Source organism: Staurois parvus, unplaced genomic scaffold (genome assembly GCF_062004578.1).
Source record: "Staurois parvus isolate SC_StPar_1 unplaced genomic scaffold, SC_StPar_1.0 ptg001302l, whole genome shotgun sequence".
NCBI lineage: Eukaryota > Metazoa > Chordata > Amphibia > Anura > Ranidae > Staurois > Staurois parvus.
In genome coordinates, this window is record NW_028319098.1 from 356,103 (window position 1) to 369,471 (window position 13,369).

General features: G+C 39.1%; 1 long non-coding RNA gene across 1 annotated transcript in view; it reads right to left on the reverse strand.

Moving 5' to 3' along the window:
• The window catches only part of LOC149437142 (uncharacterized), a 470,898-nt gene that overhangs the window by 119,411 nt on the left and 338,118 nt on the right, over positions 1 to 13,369 (reverse strand). The gene's annotated exons all lie outside the window — the stretch shown is intronic.

A 13,369-nucleotide genomic window follows, 5' to 3' on the forward strand; every position in this document is an offset into this window, starting at 1 on the left:
ATGGTTTGATATTAATACATATTGATGTAGTCAATTGCTTTTTAACTTTAAAAAATCAAACCAGTTTATTGGTTTTAAAAAAAATATAACCTTTGTCTAATCAAATATTTTGAGTGAACATTGGTTTTCAGGACTGATATTGATTTGACACAATTTAGTAAACCTTATCACACCCAAATGCATTCAAAACTCCAGAGTCTAATCATTTAAAATGAATGTATAGCCAAAACGTCTGTCTTCTAGTTTTTGGAGACAGTTGTGAGGTGTTAAATGCTTGTCAGTGAGGTGTTAAATGCTTGTCACGTTTTTGTTGCTCTGTGTCTCGAGTTGGTAGAGTTCCCCTCTATTTCTCCTGATAAACATCAGCAGGACAAAAAGTAATGGGACATATAAAACGTTCAGCCTTTTGGAGTTATCACCAAGGAAGGAGGAGGTGAGGAAAAATGTTTTAATGGGGACATTTGTTCTGGTAGCAGCTGTCTTAGATGGGAATTCTCCTTAGTTTGGAGAGATTTCCTCTTATTTCCTATTTAATCTCTTGGGCAAGCAATTAAGTAAAATCTCCTCAATAGGATGCAGATATGAAACAAAGAGAAACTCTTAGAGGTTTTAAACCTTCCCTAGTCATAACTGAAATTAAAAATGACTATACATACACTTTAATGGTAAATTAAGCAGTATAAAATATGCATAAGGCAATAAGCATTTCCACCCATTTATAACATCTCCTAAAACACTATACAATCAGATTGTATAATCTCCTTTAGATTTACCAAAACTATGTGATAATATAAGGCTAAGCCTAAGCAATCCATTCACATGGTATTGCAGTAAATCAGGCAGACCCTTGCACTACGTAGTTGATGATAGATCTAAAAGAGAGTTAAATCAGATTATGCATATGGCCAGCCTTACTCTACTCTCTACATCCCTTGATCTAATGTTTTAAATTGACCTGTTCAGCTTCCCTACTTTTCTTAAAGGAAAAACAAAACCTACGTGTTCTGGGTTTGTACCCCACACATGCTGTACACATATGGATAATATCTTCAGGGTCTTGTTTGTGCATGCCAACATAGCCTTTTGGTTGAACTATAAGATGCCAGTGAAGTTACAGAGCCATGCATATACCAGGTTGCTGTTGAGTGTCAGTGAAATTTTTCCATGCATAATGCAATGTTCCAGATTGCTGCCTTCACTGCCAGTGCAATCTGTCTGGGTCTTGTTTGCTACTACCCCTACTGAGTTTGTGCATTTTTTTGTAATACAATGGGGTTGACTTATTAAAACTGGAGAGTCCAAATCTGGTGCAGCTCTGTATAAAAATAAATCAGTGTCCTGGTTTTATTGCCAAAGCTTAAGTGAACAAGCTGAAGCAAGAAGCCGATTGGCTACCATACACAGCTGCATCAGATTTTGCACTCTCCAGTTTTATTAAATAACCCCCAATGTATTGGGTGATAACAGTTCATTCGCTCTTTGTCTATATACTATATATGCTTACAGCCCCTCCCTCTTACTGTAGATTGTAAGCTCCAAGGAGCAGAGCCCTCCTATCCCTCTTGTATTGAACTGTATTGTTGCTGTATTGTCTCCATTTATATTGTAAAGCACTTAGAAAACTGTTGGCGTTATATAAATCCTGTATAATAATAATAATGTGCTTACAAGCAAACCACTAACAAAGGAGGATGACAGTTGGATCTACTGTTCCAAATTTTGGTTCTAGGAGTACTGAGGCAGTGTACGCAATCTGGGTTATGGCCCCTCCATCCTTCCATCTCCTACCTTAAGCCTCGTACACATGATGAGAATGTCTTTTTTTGGCATGCTAGTCTCCATATCGAAAACAAAGAGGTTACTCAACTAATGAAAATTCTCATACGACAGAATAGAATTTTGGAAATGATGTCATGTGTATTGTATTTTGGGATGAAAACTGTGCTGATTAACCACTTGCCCTCTGACAAATGCGAGGTCATACAACACTGCACCCAAATGAAATGTATGTCTTTTTTTTCCCATGAATTGAGCTTTCTTTTGAATGTATTTGATTACCTGTGCATTTTTATTTTTTGAGCTATTAAAAAAAAAAAGACCAACAATTTTGAGAAAAAAAATTTTTTTTACTTTTTGCTATTAAACACGTCCAGTAAAAAATTGAAAAAATCTAATTTCATCATACATTTAGGCCAAAATGTATGCTGTTACATGTCTTTGCTAACAAAAATCACAATACGTGTAAATTAATTGGTTTACATGAAAGTTATAGCGTTTGCAAATGGCAGTATATATACTGGAATTTTTTTACTAATAATGGCGGCAATCAGCGACTTATATCGGGATGTCAGGACTGCAGCAGGCATTCTGGCACTGGGGGAAACTGACTTGATGTCACTGACATTCCCAGTGACACCAATACAATGATCAGTGCTAAGAAAAAAAAAAAACTGACACTGTACTAATGGCACTGGGTAGGAAGGGGTTAACATGAGGGGTGATCAAAGGGTTAACTGTGTGCTGGGAGTGTTTTACTGGGGGGTGCTGTGTTGGTGCTTCACTGTAAGCACACTGCTCTGGATGGCTGTGACAGGGAAGAGGACTGTTAGTAAACATAGCAGTCCTCCTTCCTGATGGAGATGCTCGGTAATCATCGGGTGCCGGCGGGTAATCACCGGCCTGGATCCGGTGATTGAAAGCTGTGGCCGCGAATGGTGGTGTGGGTAGGGTGCACATGCGCCCCTTACCCGGAGATGCAAAATCTTGTATATATACTGTATGTGATTTTGCGCACCCCTGCGGCAGGGGAGTGGTTAAACAAAAATCGTATGATCTGGTATCATGCAGGAATAACTTTTGTGGTTATTCCTTTGGATAATTTTGGATGAACTGTCATGATCTCTCTCGAAAGCTGTGCACTAATGATCGTATTATCGTACGACCATTTCGAAAGCGATAATTTTTGTACTATTTTCTGATAGTGTGTATGAGGCTTTAGTGTGCCTTGTGTGGCTAAGATATTTGGCCTTGTTAGTATGATACTGAAGCTAGCCATACATAAATAAAATTCCTTGCTCATCTCCTGCTGTATCAGCCTTAAATTTGATCTTTGGATGGTTCTGCCAGCACCACCTGGCTTGATAAACTTTGATTTAAAGGTCAAAGGGGCTGGGAGAAAAATTGTCAGCAGGACATGGACTATTTATCTGCAGACAATGGTCAGGTATTCTGATAGTCAGCAGGGTTGGAAAAGTAGATTTGCTTTTTAGTGTAGAATCTGTTGGAAATTTACAGTATGTGTGTATGGCCAGCTTTAGTCCAGTCAATCAAATTGGGTAGGAAAGGGGAGGCCCAAAACAGTAGTTCCAGTTTAGTATTAACTCCAGGATGTTGTCATAACTGAAAGCAACACTTTGTGTTTATTTGTTTTAAATAGAGTGGAAAGGGAATACAATACCTGCCAGTGATGTCTTGGCATACCAGGTTGGCTCAGGATCAGGGGATGTTAAGGAACTGGACTCACCGTCCTGATGTTAAAAGAAGATCTCCTCTTATGCATCAGGTGGCCCAGGTCCTTGTGTAACATGGGCCTTTGGTGTTCATATGCATTCCCAGAGCCTTAACCTAGACCATGGGTAAGACACAAACTTGTGCAAGGAAGTGCTGCAGGCAATAGGGGGTTAAGGACTATGACTAGGAGGATGAGATGGAGTGGAGGCCTATGGCCTGCTTCTGTGCATGTCATCATTTTGTGAGATAAATTATAGAGTGGCCCTGAGGCTCTGCACGTAAGAGGGACTCAGGCTGCATGTGTTGGTCATATGTATGACAATGGGGTGCTCTGCCTACATTTTGGCCTAGTTGGCTGAATTCATTGGGATTCACTGAAGAAGAAGGAGGAGGTGGAATCTATGAAGTCATTTTATTCTGAGTGTTTGGAAAATGAAAAAGAAACAGGAGGCTGGGTGCTTTAAATAGCTGTGACGCTGTACACATGCAAAGATGTGCATGTGAAGATATCCATGATGGAAGGTAATACTGCCAGACATGTGCTGCTTGACACCAGTCTCGGGTTTCAGTCCAAACACACTTTAGTCCTATACTGAGAGAGGCCAAAATAGGTTTTATTACCAATGTGTGGGACTTGCATCGCAACACCGCTGGATGTGGAGCCTTGGGCCATGTGCAAGTTGTGCAGTGGTTACTTGTATGCTATATTGCTGGGGAGAGAGGAAACAAAGGAGTATGGACAAAGTGCAGTGTCCATACCTTTTAGAAGAGAATGTGCCAACGTCACTGGATGTAGAACCTTCGGCCAGATGTAAGTTGTGCAGTGGCTAACTGTATTGCTGGAGAGAGAGGCGACACAAGACTTGGTGCATCCAAAGGTAGCAATAAGAGCCAGCCGTGTCCATCCATTTTGGAAGATAGTGTACCCAGAGGAGGATCCCTCAATTGTCCTCCCTAGCCCACTGTTGATCTTCAAAGCTGTGGCAGAGTTAGTGATTGGGAGGTTGGAGGTTTCATAGGAAGCCACTGAGCCTGAGCGCTGGGACGCAGTTGAGGCTGTCTTGGAGGGACTAGTGGACTGGGCTACACTGTCCTCTTTGAGGATTGGAGCCAAAACTGCAATAACCAAATTTCCCTGTAAGTTCAGAGACTACCCTGTTACAGGTTGTTACAGGTTGTCAAGACAGACTAAAGTCTTCCAGTGCCTTTTCTTCAGAAACTACAGCCTTGCCTGCTCCAAGGAGAGTGACAAGGATGGGCTCTTCTCTGGTTATCCCATTTACAGAGGTTTCTAAACTTATTTGTTAAGGTGGAGTATGGAGTTTATTTTCCCTAAGTTTCTGAGTCTTTATTTGATGAGCTGAGAAACAGCATCTGACTATCTAAAATACGTGTGCACAAGGTGTCAATGAATTAAGTGTTTATTCACCAATGCCAGAAGTCTGCCAAGCAAAGTAAGTGAGTTGGAATCTTTGGTGCATGAACAGAACTATGATATAATTGGTATTGTTGAATCTTGGCTTCATTATTCACATGACTGGGCCATTAATATTCCTTGCTATGTTCTCTTTCAGAGAGACAGGGTAAAAAGGAAAGGTTGTGGTGTCTGTCTCTATGTGAGAAGTGATCTCAGAGCGAGTGTGAAAGAGGATCTAGTTGATGGAGAGTGTGATGAGGCTGAACTATTATGGGTGGAACTACACATGGGGGTGCATACTACAAAGGTAATCATTGGAGTTTGTTATAAGCCTCCCAGTGTTAATGAGGAGGTGGAGATTCAGCTCCTTGCACAGACTGAAAGGGCTGCAAGGGCTGGGACAGTGATAATAATGGGGGATTTTAACTACCTGGAAACTGACTGGAGTAAAGGTACTGCAGGAACAGTTAAAGGGCAAACATTTATAACATGAAATACAAAAGGAATGCGCTAAATAAATAATAAAAAAAATTCAAAGGTAAAGTGAGTCCAATAAATAAAAATAAATAGAAAATAATAAATATTGTGAATACACATAAAAAATATAAATGTCCACGTTATTATACAAATTATAAATCAGCATAAGCGCTATTGCTCTGGGAGCAATGGTCTGCAGTAAGCCAATCAGCACAGATGGAAAAAACCCCTCAATCATATGGTCATCATTTCTCCATAGAATGTGGCAAGACTTGGGAAATTAAGAAAGGACATGATGGTGCAGTATGTTTAAAACCATACACTTTATTAGAACAGGATGTACACTCACAAGAAAGGTGCCTAAGCCAACACCAGCAGTAATAGCCTCTGAAAACCACGAGACGAACCCCGCTCACCGTGGATCAACAGCCGACAGTCTCAGGGAACGTCTTGACGTCACATTCATTAAGACCCGTGGGCTTACATCCTGTTTTAATAAAGTGTATGGTTTTAAACGTACTGCACCATCATGTCCTTTCTTAATTTCCTGAGTCTTGCCACATTCTATGGAGAGATGATGACCATATGATTGAGGGGTTTTTTCTATCTGTGCTGATTGGCTTACTGCAGACCATTGCTCCCAGACCTTGGAATTCTCTACAGATCATTGCTCCCAGAGCAATAGCACTTATGCTGATTTATCATTTGATCAGCATATAGCTCTGGTGAGTTCATTCAATTCATTTGGTGGTGGATTTAATCACGGTGTTATCGTTTGAAGACTGCACTTCAATATTGATTATCATTTATGGTGTTTGGATTTTACACAAATTACGTGGACATATATATTTTACATGTGTATTCACAATATTTATTATTTTCTATTTATTTTTATTTATTGGACTCACTTTACATTTAAATATTTTTTATTATTTATTTAGTGCATTCCTTTTGTATTTCATGTTATGCACCTTTTTGGATTAGGTTTGCAGCTTGAGTTGTTTTGATTTGGCGCTTTTCTTATAAATAATTTCAAACATTTATAAACCTACTACAGGACAATTTTATGGTACAGTTCATAAAGATCCCAACTAGGAATGATGCTCTGCTGGCCCTGGTAATTTCAAACCATGCAGATCTTATTACGAATGTCCATATAAAAGAAGATCTGGGTAGCAGTGACCATTACATGATTTAATTCTTGTTAAGTGTAAACAGCAGGCACATACAGGAAAAATAAAAATGCTCAATTTTAAGAGAGCTCATTTTCCAAGGCTAAGAGCTGCTCTCCAAGACTTCGACAGGGAGGGAATATTGCCATTGATGAACACAACACAAAAATGGGAGTTCTTCAAAAAGACTGTATGTGAACACACTGCAAAATATATTCCCATGGGCAACAAGTTTAAAAGGCTAAAAATCATCTCGGGATGGCTACAAACAGCAATAATGTCACTATATTCCTCCCCATCTGCCAGGGTCCTAGCAGATGGTATATTATCACTTTCTTTTAATATCTCAAAGGGAACCAGACAGGGATGCCCACTATCTCCTCTAATATTTGCTCTTTTAATAGAACTGCTAGCTGCAAAAATAAGACAAGATACCCTCATAAAAGGTGTAAAGCTCAAAGATTCTGAACATGAAATAAGTCTATTTGCAGACAATATTATTCTGATGGTCTCGAACCCAACCAGAACCATGTACAAAATAAGAGAACTCTTAATCCATTACGCCAATATATCATACTACAAACTTAATGAATCCAAATCCATAATTCTCAACTTATACACGCCCAAACAGTCCATACTCAGATTATCTAAAGACCTTCCTTATATCTGGACAAAAAACTCAATCCCATACCTCGGGATCAATATAACCCCATCTCAATCCCAACTCTATGGCCTAAACCACAAACCATTTCTCCAAACTCTTCCCAAAGAGATAGCCTTACTTTGCACCTTTGCTCTATCTAAACTAGGCCACATCACAGCCTTGAAAAAGATTATTCTTCCCAAACTTCTCTACATCTTCAGGAATCTTCCCATACCCTTACCTTTGCAGTTCTTTCACATGGCACAAAGACACTTTTCCCAGTTTCTATGGAAATCTAAACAATCTAGATGCTCCAACAACTTACTGATTTGACCATACCACAAAGGAGAAGGAAACTTTCCCCACCTGCACACATATTACCTAGCCTCCCTATTAGATCAGACCTACTTCTGGTGGCATCCATCCAAACAAAAGAACTGGTCAATCTTAGAAGCCTATAATTTCCAACCTAGCACACCTCAATCTTATCTCCTTTATTCCACCAATAGTAAACCTCCCACAATCACGCACCCCTGCATCAAAGCTTTGTTAGACGCGTGGTCAAATCTACCATCTTGTTCCCTCCCTAAATCCAACAAAGTCCATATTCCTCTCAATGCTCTCACCTTCCTAATCCCAGACATCAACCTCTCACCCTAGGAAGAAGCAGACTTATCTTTCATTTCAGACTTTTATCAACTACAACACAAATACTCATTAACCCCCCCAACAACAAATTTACATACCTTCATATATCTCCTGCATAAAAAATAAGAATATCCCATGCGGCACTAATCTCCCTCCACCAGTACACCAGTTTATGAGTAAACCTAATTACCCTGGCAAAGGAATATCTACTTTTTACTCATTCATTCTACAGGCAAAACACGGCTTCAGAACAACATCCCTAATTAACTGGGAGACCTTCTTCTCTTGCAAACTCACAGACCAATCATGGAGCAAAGCATTTACTATCACACATAAAGCCTCCCAATGTACCATTCACTGGGAATCATATCAAATTATTTCACCAATGGTATCTATCCCCAATCAGACTAGCTAGGATATATTCAACTACTTTCCCACAATGCTGGGGACAATGTGAAGACTCAGGGACCCTATATCACATTATGTGGTCCTGTAAATCAATCAGATTCTTTTGAAATAATATATTCAAGTTAATCTCAGAAATTTCAACAAAGACCCCTTGTCCAGACTTAGCCCTCCTTCATCTTGGCATAAAAAAGTTCTCCCCAGAACTTTGCACCATTATAATACACCTCTTACACACAGCCAAAAATAATATAACTAGCCTATGGAAAACCACACAGTCCCCCTCCTTAGCAAAAGGGGTCGCTAACCTTAATCTCCAATGTGATATGGAGAGAAGATTCTCTATCTCGCACTTATCTTACAACAAATTTTACAAAGCCTGGTATCTTTGGGCATGACATCCCAAATGCACAGTTGAAGTTTGACGGCTCTTACCTTTTTGCAACACAATGATTATATACATCAATATGACTATACTGACTTGACTGGTATATTTAAAGTCTTGAACCCATAAGATTTATCAATACTTCCCCTCCTTTCCCCTCCCCAATCTTCCCTTCACTCCTTTTCCTTCCCTCCCTCCCGTCTTCCCCCTTCCCCTTTCCCCCTCCTATGGTTCATATAAACACTATCTAGCTGTACGCCTATGTAAAACTAACATTCACATAAGTATCTCTGTACATATATGTAACCATAGAGGACCTGGTTCCTTTTTCCCCTGTTAATTTTTGTTCAAAAACCTAATAAAAACAAGTTGAATATAAAAGGCTAAAAATCAAACCTATGTGGCTTACGACCAAAGTTAAAAAAGATATAGATAATAAGAAAAGAGTTTTTATTAAGTATAAAAATGAAGGAACGCTATCATCGTTTAAACATTACAAAGAATGTAACAGAATATGCAAAAAGGAAATATAGGCTGCAAAAACTAAAAATGAACGACAGATTGCAAAAGATAGCAGGACCAACCCCCAACAATTCTTCAAATATATTAATAGTAAAAAAGTCAGGTCCGAGCATGTAGGCCCTTTACAAAATAATCTAGAGTGGGTGAATTGGGACAAAGAGAAGGCAAATTTATTAAATACCTTCTTCAGCTATACAAAGGAGCATGGGGGAGCTCTTGTCCATAATGGGCATGGTATTGACACAGCTCCAGCTGACCCACATTGGCTCACAATTGATATGATCCAGAAATATTTAGACAGAATAAAGGTGAATAAAGCACCTCGACTGGATGGCATACACCCACAGGTCCTTAAAGAATTGAGCTCTGTCATTTCAAAGCCATTGTTTCAAATTTTTAGGAACTCTTTAATGACTGGCATAGTACCACTGGATTGGCATAAGGCCAATGTGATACCTATATTTAAAAAGGGGTCAAAATCTTTACCAAGTAATTATAGACCTGTTAGTTTAACTTCTATAGTTGGGAAGATACTGGAGAGTTTAATAAAAGACCATATAGATGAGTTCTTGCTGGAAAAAAATATTTTAAGCAACAGACAGCATGGATTCATGAAAGACAGAAGTTGTCAAACAAATCTGATTTCTTTTTAAGAGGAGGTGAGCAAAACCTTGGACAGAGGGGTGGCGGTGGACTAGGTATATAAAAAGTCTAAACCTCCTGCGCTACTAAGCCTATACTAAGAATATCAATTGAAGCTGCCAACATCCAATCATGTACCAGATGATAAATCAAATAATGAAAAAGGAATGATGTGGCGCTGCTACCTATGAAAAAACCCTAAACCTGTAAAAAATACACTCATAAACGCATGCAAATATCCACAATAAAACAAACAAAATGAATACACAAACAAAGTGATATTATAGTGCATGTGATAAATGCCAACTATATAAGTGAAAAAAGGAACATGCATAAGCTGATAATGATGCCTAAACGCAGTGTATGTGCATAGAAAACAAACCACACAACACTCAGTACACCAATCTGGACTGAATGTCCAATTTTCACGTGATCGTGAGTAATCCAATGATAGGATTACTATAGCTGCTCCAAATTTCTCAAAAAAATATACCCCCACATAAAGTATCAAAACGCATGTACATGTAACATATATACTAAATTATTCAACCCACTAAATCAATATGTGAAAAAACACATCACATTTCGTGCAAATACTCAATAAAATATATCTACATGCATATAGTGCAAAAAATATATCTCATGCCGTGCAGAACTTACATATATATAGCACACCCTAATATAACAAAAAATGTCCAAGATGGGTGATTACACATAAAATATGAAATCTTGTGAACTTGAGAGATCTGTGCAGATGGTGACAAGAGGGCATCCACTAATGGAAAAAAATGCACGCTCACCTCCCCGCGTCGACCCGGAAAGGGTCACAACGCTATTAGGATCTCTATCACTGGATCCTTCATGTGTAAAGCTCCTCCATAACCGCGTCACTTTCTCCTGGATGAAATCCCTCTTTTAGACTGGTATATGTAATGGCAGACCTCTTTCCCGTAGTGTAGTAAGTATGGCCAGTAACTCTCATAGAATATAAGCAGAAGCTCCAAATAGTGTACTACTGCTTTTATTAATAAACGTAGGTAACCGTAAGATATGCACTCACATAATCCTCCTTCTTGTGAGCAGCATAAACAGATATTTCCCTTCACAATGGGTGTAGCTGAATGGGTGCACAAAGATGGCGTCTGACCGGAAGTATGCCACCACACGCCACACCACACGCTATGTTTATTTGTTACTGTACCAAGTTACCTGTTTTTTATGCACTTTGATGGATCTCTGATATACTGATTTGTGTATATTGATGCAGGCACGGTGGTCATGCCAGGATTTTAGAGGGGGGGGGGTGGAGGAGTGTAGGCATATGAAGTTTTAGGTTCCCCTTTTATTTTTGGATCTCCCAGTTTTGTCATTTCCTTCTGTGTTGGCCCTGCTTGCTTCCTATTTAAGCTATGGGAGGAGTCACAACAGGGTATTTTTGGGAATGTCAGCAGTGTGAAGACGAGAGTGTTCTTCCTCAGTGCAGGATGGTGCCCCCTTTGCCTTGGGGAGTGCCAAGGGCTAGTGGAGGCTTCTGGCCTAATAGGACATAAGCAGCATGCCATGAACAGTGAGTCACACTGCAGCACCCAGCCTGTGAATCATGGGACTGTTACTCAGTACCCCTCCTGGAATATTTGTGAAGTATTTGAAATATTAATGTACCACTCAGTGATCCAAGTTATGAAAGAGATATCTTTTTATTGCCATGTATTCTAGACTGTTCTCTGCAAAGTTACACTTACATAGTTCCTAGTTATGGATTCTTTTAATCTGTTTATTACAAAAATTCAGTAGCGTTTGAAGCTAAACAATTCCTGGCCTCATTACTGTCTCAGCGGAGAAAAGGATTGCATTACTAATGGTGAGGAATAATGGTAAATTCAGGTAAAAGTAAAGGTGAATCCCCTTAATGGGGGCACAGACAGCAATAAAAACTATACAGATGTTCTAAACCTATAAAAAATGCCTTTAGTTATTGTTTAAGTGTCTAACAAATGTCCCTTAAAAATATATATATTGTTACTCTTTAAAAAAACAAACAAACAAATATGAGGTGGAATTATGATAGTCCAATAATGTGTAGACTTTTTCTCCTTAGAAATACACTTGGCTGGTATTCCTAACCCCCAGAAGGGTAGAAAAGAGATGAAACCAGGGGCAGACTGACCATTTGAAAACTTGGGCACTGCCCATGAGATGCCCCTGGTACCTTTTCATAGGCTTTTTTGAGTATGGGCAAGGACACAGGGGCCCCATGATCTCCTATTGCCCGGGGGCCCCATGAGTTGTCAGTCCGCCTCTGGATGAAACATTAATGAAAACAATGACATTTCCAACTTATCAATTGTATTTAATTGAATACATTCATAATACAGTATATGTGTAATGCCATGTTATACACTAAATTGCAATGATCAGCAATACCTCAGTAAAAACAAAGGGAGTGTATATACTTTGTAATCAACATATGGTGATAAGATGATCACCCTGTATCAGCACATACATGCATGGTTGAAAAGATAAGTTAGTCTGCCTGGTCAGTCCTGTGAAGGCCCCTTTGCAGCAACGTAAAATAAACCCTATATAAATATATATATATATATATAATCCAAGACAGGTATAGAGTCTTGCAGTGGAGATAAAACAAAGCAACATCAATATTTTTAAATACAGTTCAGTCTGTCTTTCTCAGGTCACGGAAACAAAAAGTGATCAGATTAATAAAACCAAAGTCCCACCAATCAACAATACCCCCTAGTTATGACATCACATGGTGCAAAGGTAAAAAAATACATATGGAAGTGGAGGTAAAAGAGGTCATATTAGGGATAAATCACCAAAACCCACAAAAAAAATGCTGCATCCTAGCTGAAATTGATCTGTACAGAAGTAGCTAATGCATAAAAATTGGCAAATGCACAAAAAAGTGAAAACAATGGGCATACCTGTAGCACTAACAAAATGATCACCACATGGTAAACACCAGGCAGGCATGGGCAATCCAATTTGCAACATGACGTAATAAAGTAACAAGAGATGTGCTAGGGCAACATAATGCCTGCAAATGAAAGAAAACTAGGTAACCAAAAAAACCCCCCAAAAAACAAAAGACATGCTGGCTAAGTGGTTAGCTCTTCTGCCTCACAGCACTAGGCTCATTGGTTTGAATCTCAACAGCGACACTACCCGCCTGGAGTTTGTATATTCTCCCTGTACCTGTCTGGGTTTCCTCCAGGTGTTCCAATTTCCTTCCACACTCCAAAGACATGCTGGTAGGTTAATTGGCCCTAGTATGTATATGTATGAATGTGAGTTAGGGACCTTAGATTGTATGCTCCGTGAGGTTTAGGGACTGATGTGAATGTATAATATGTAAAGTGCTGTGTAAATTAATGGTGCTATATAAGTATCTGTAATAAATGAATAAATAAGTGTGAGACCATGAATAACAGCCTAGTATGGAACATGAATTAGTACTGCACACCCAGATAGAAGAAACCTGAAGACTCAGTTACCTGAACAATTGCAGATAAAGGATAATGGTGAGA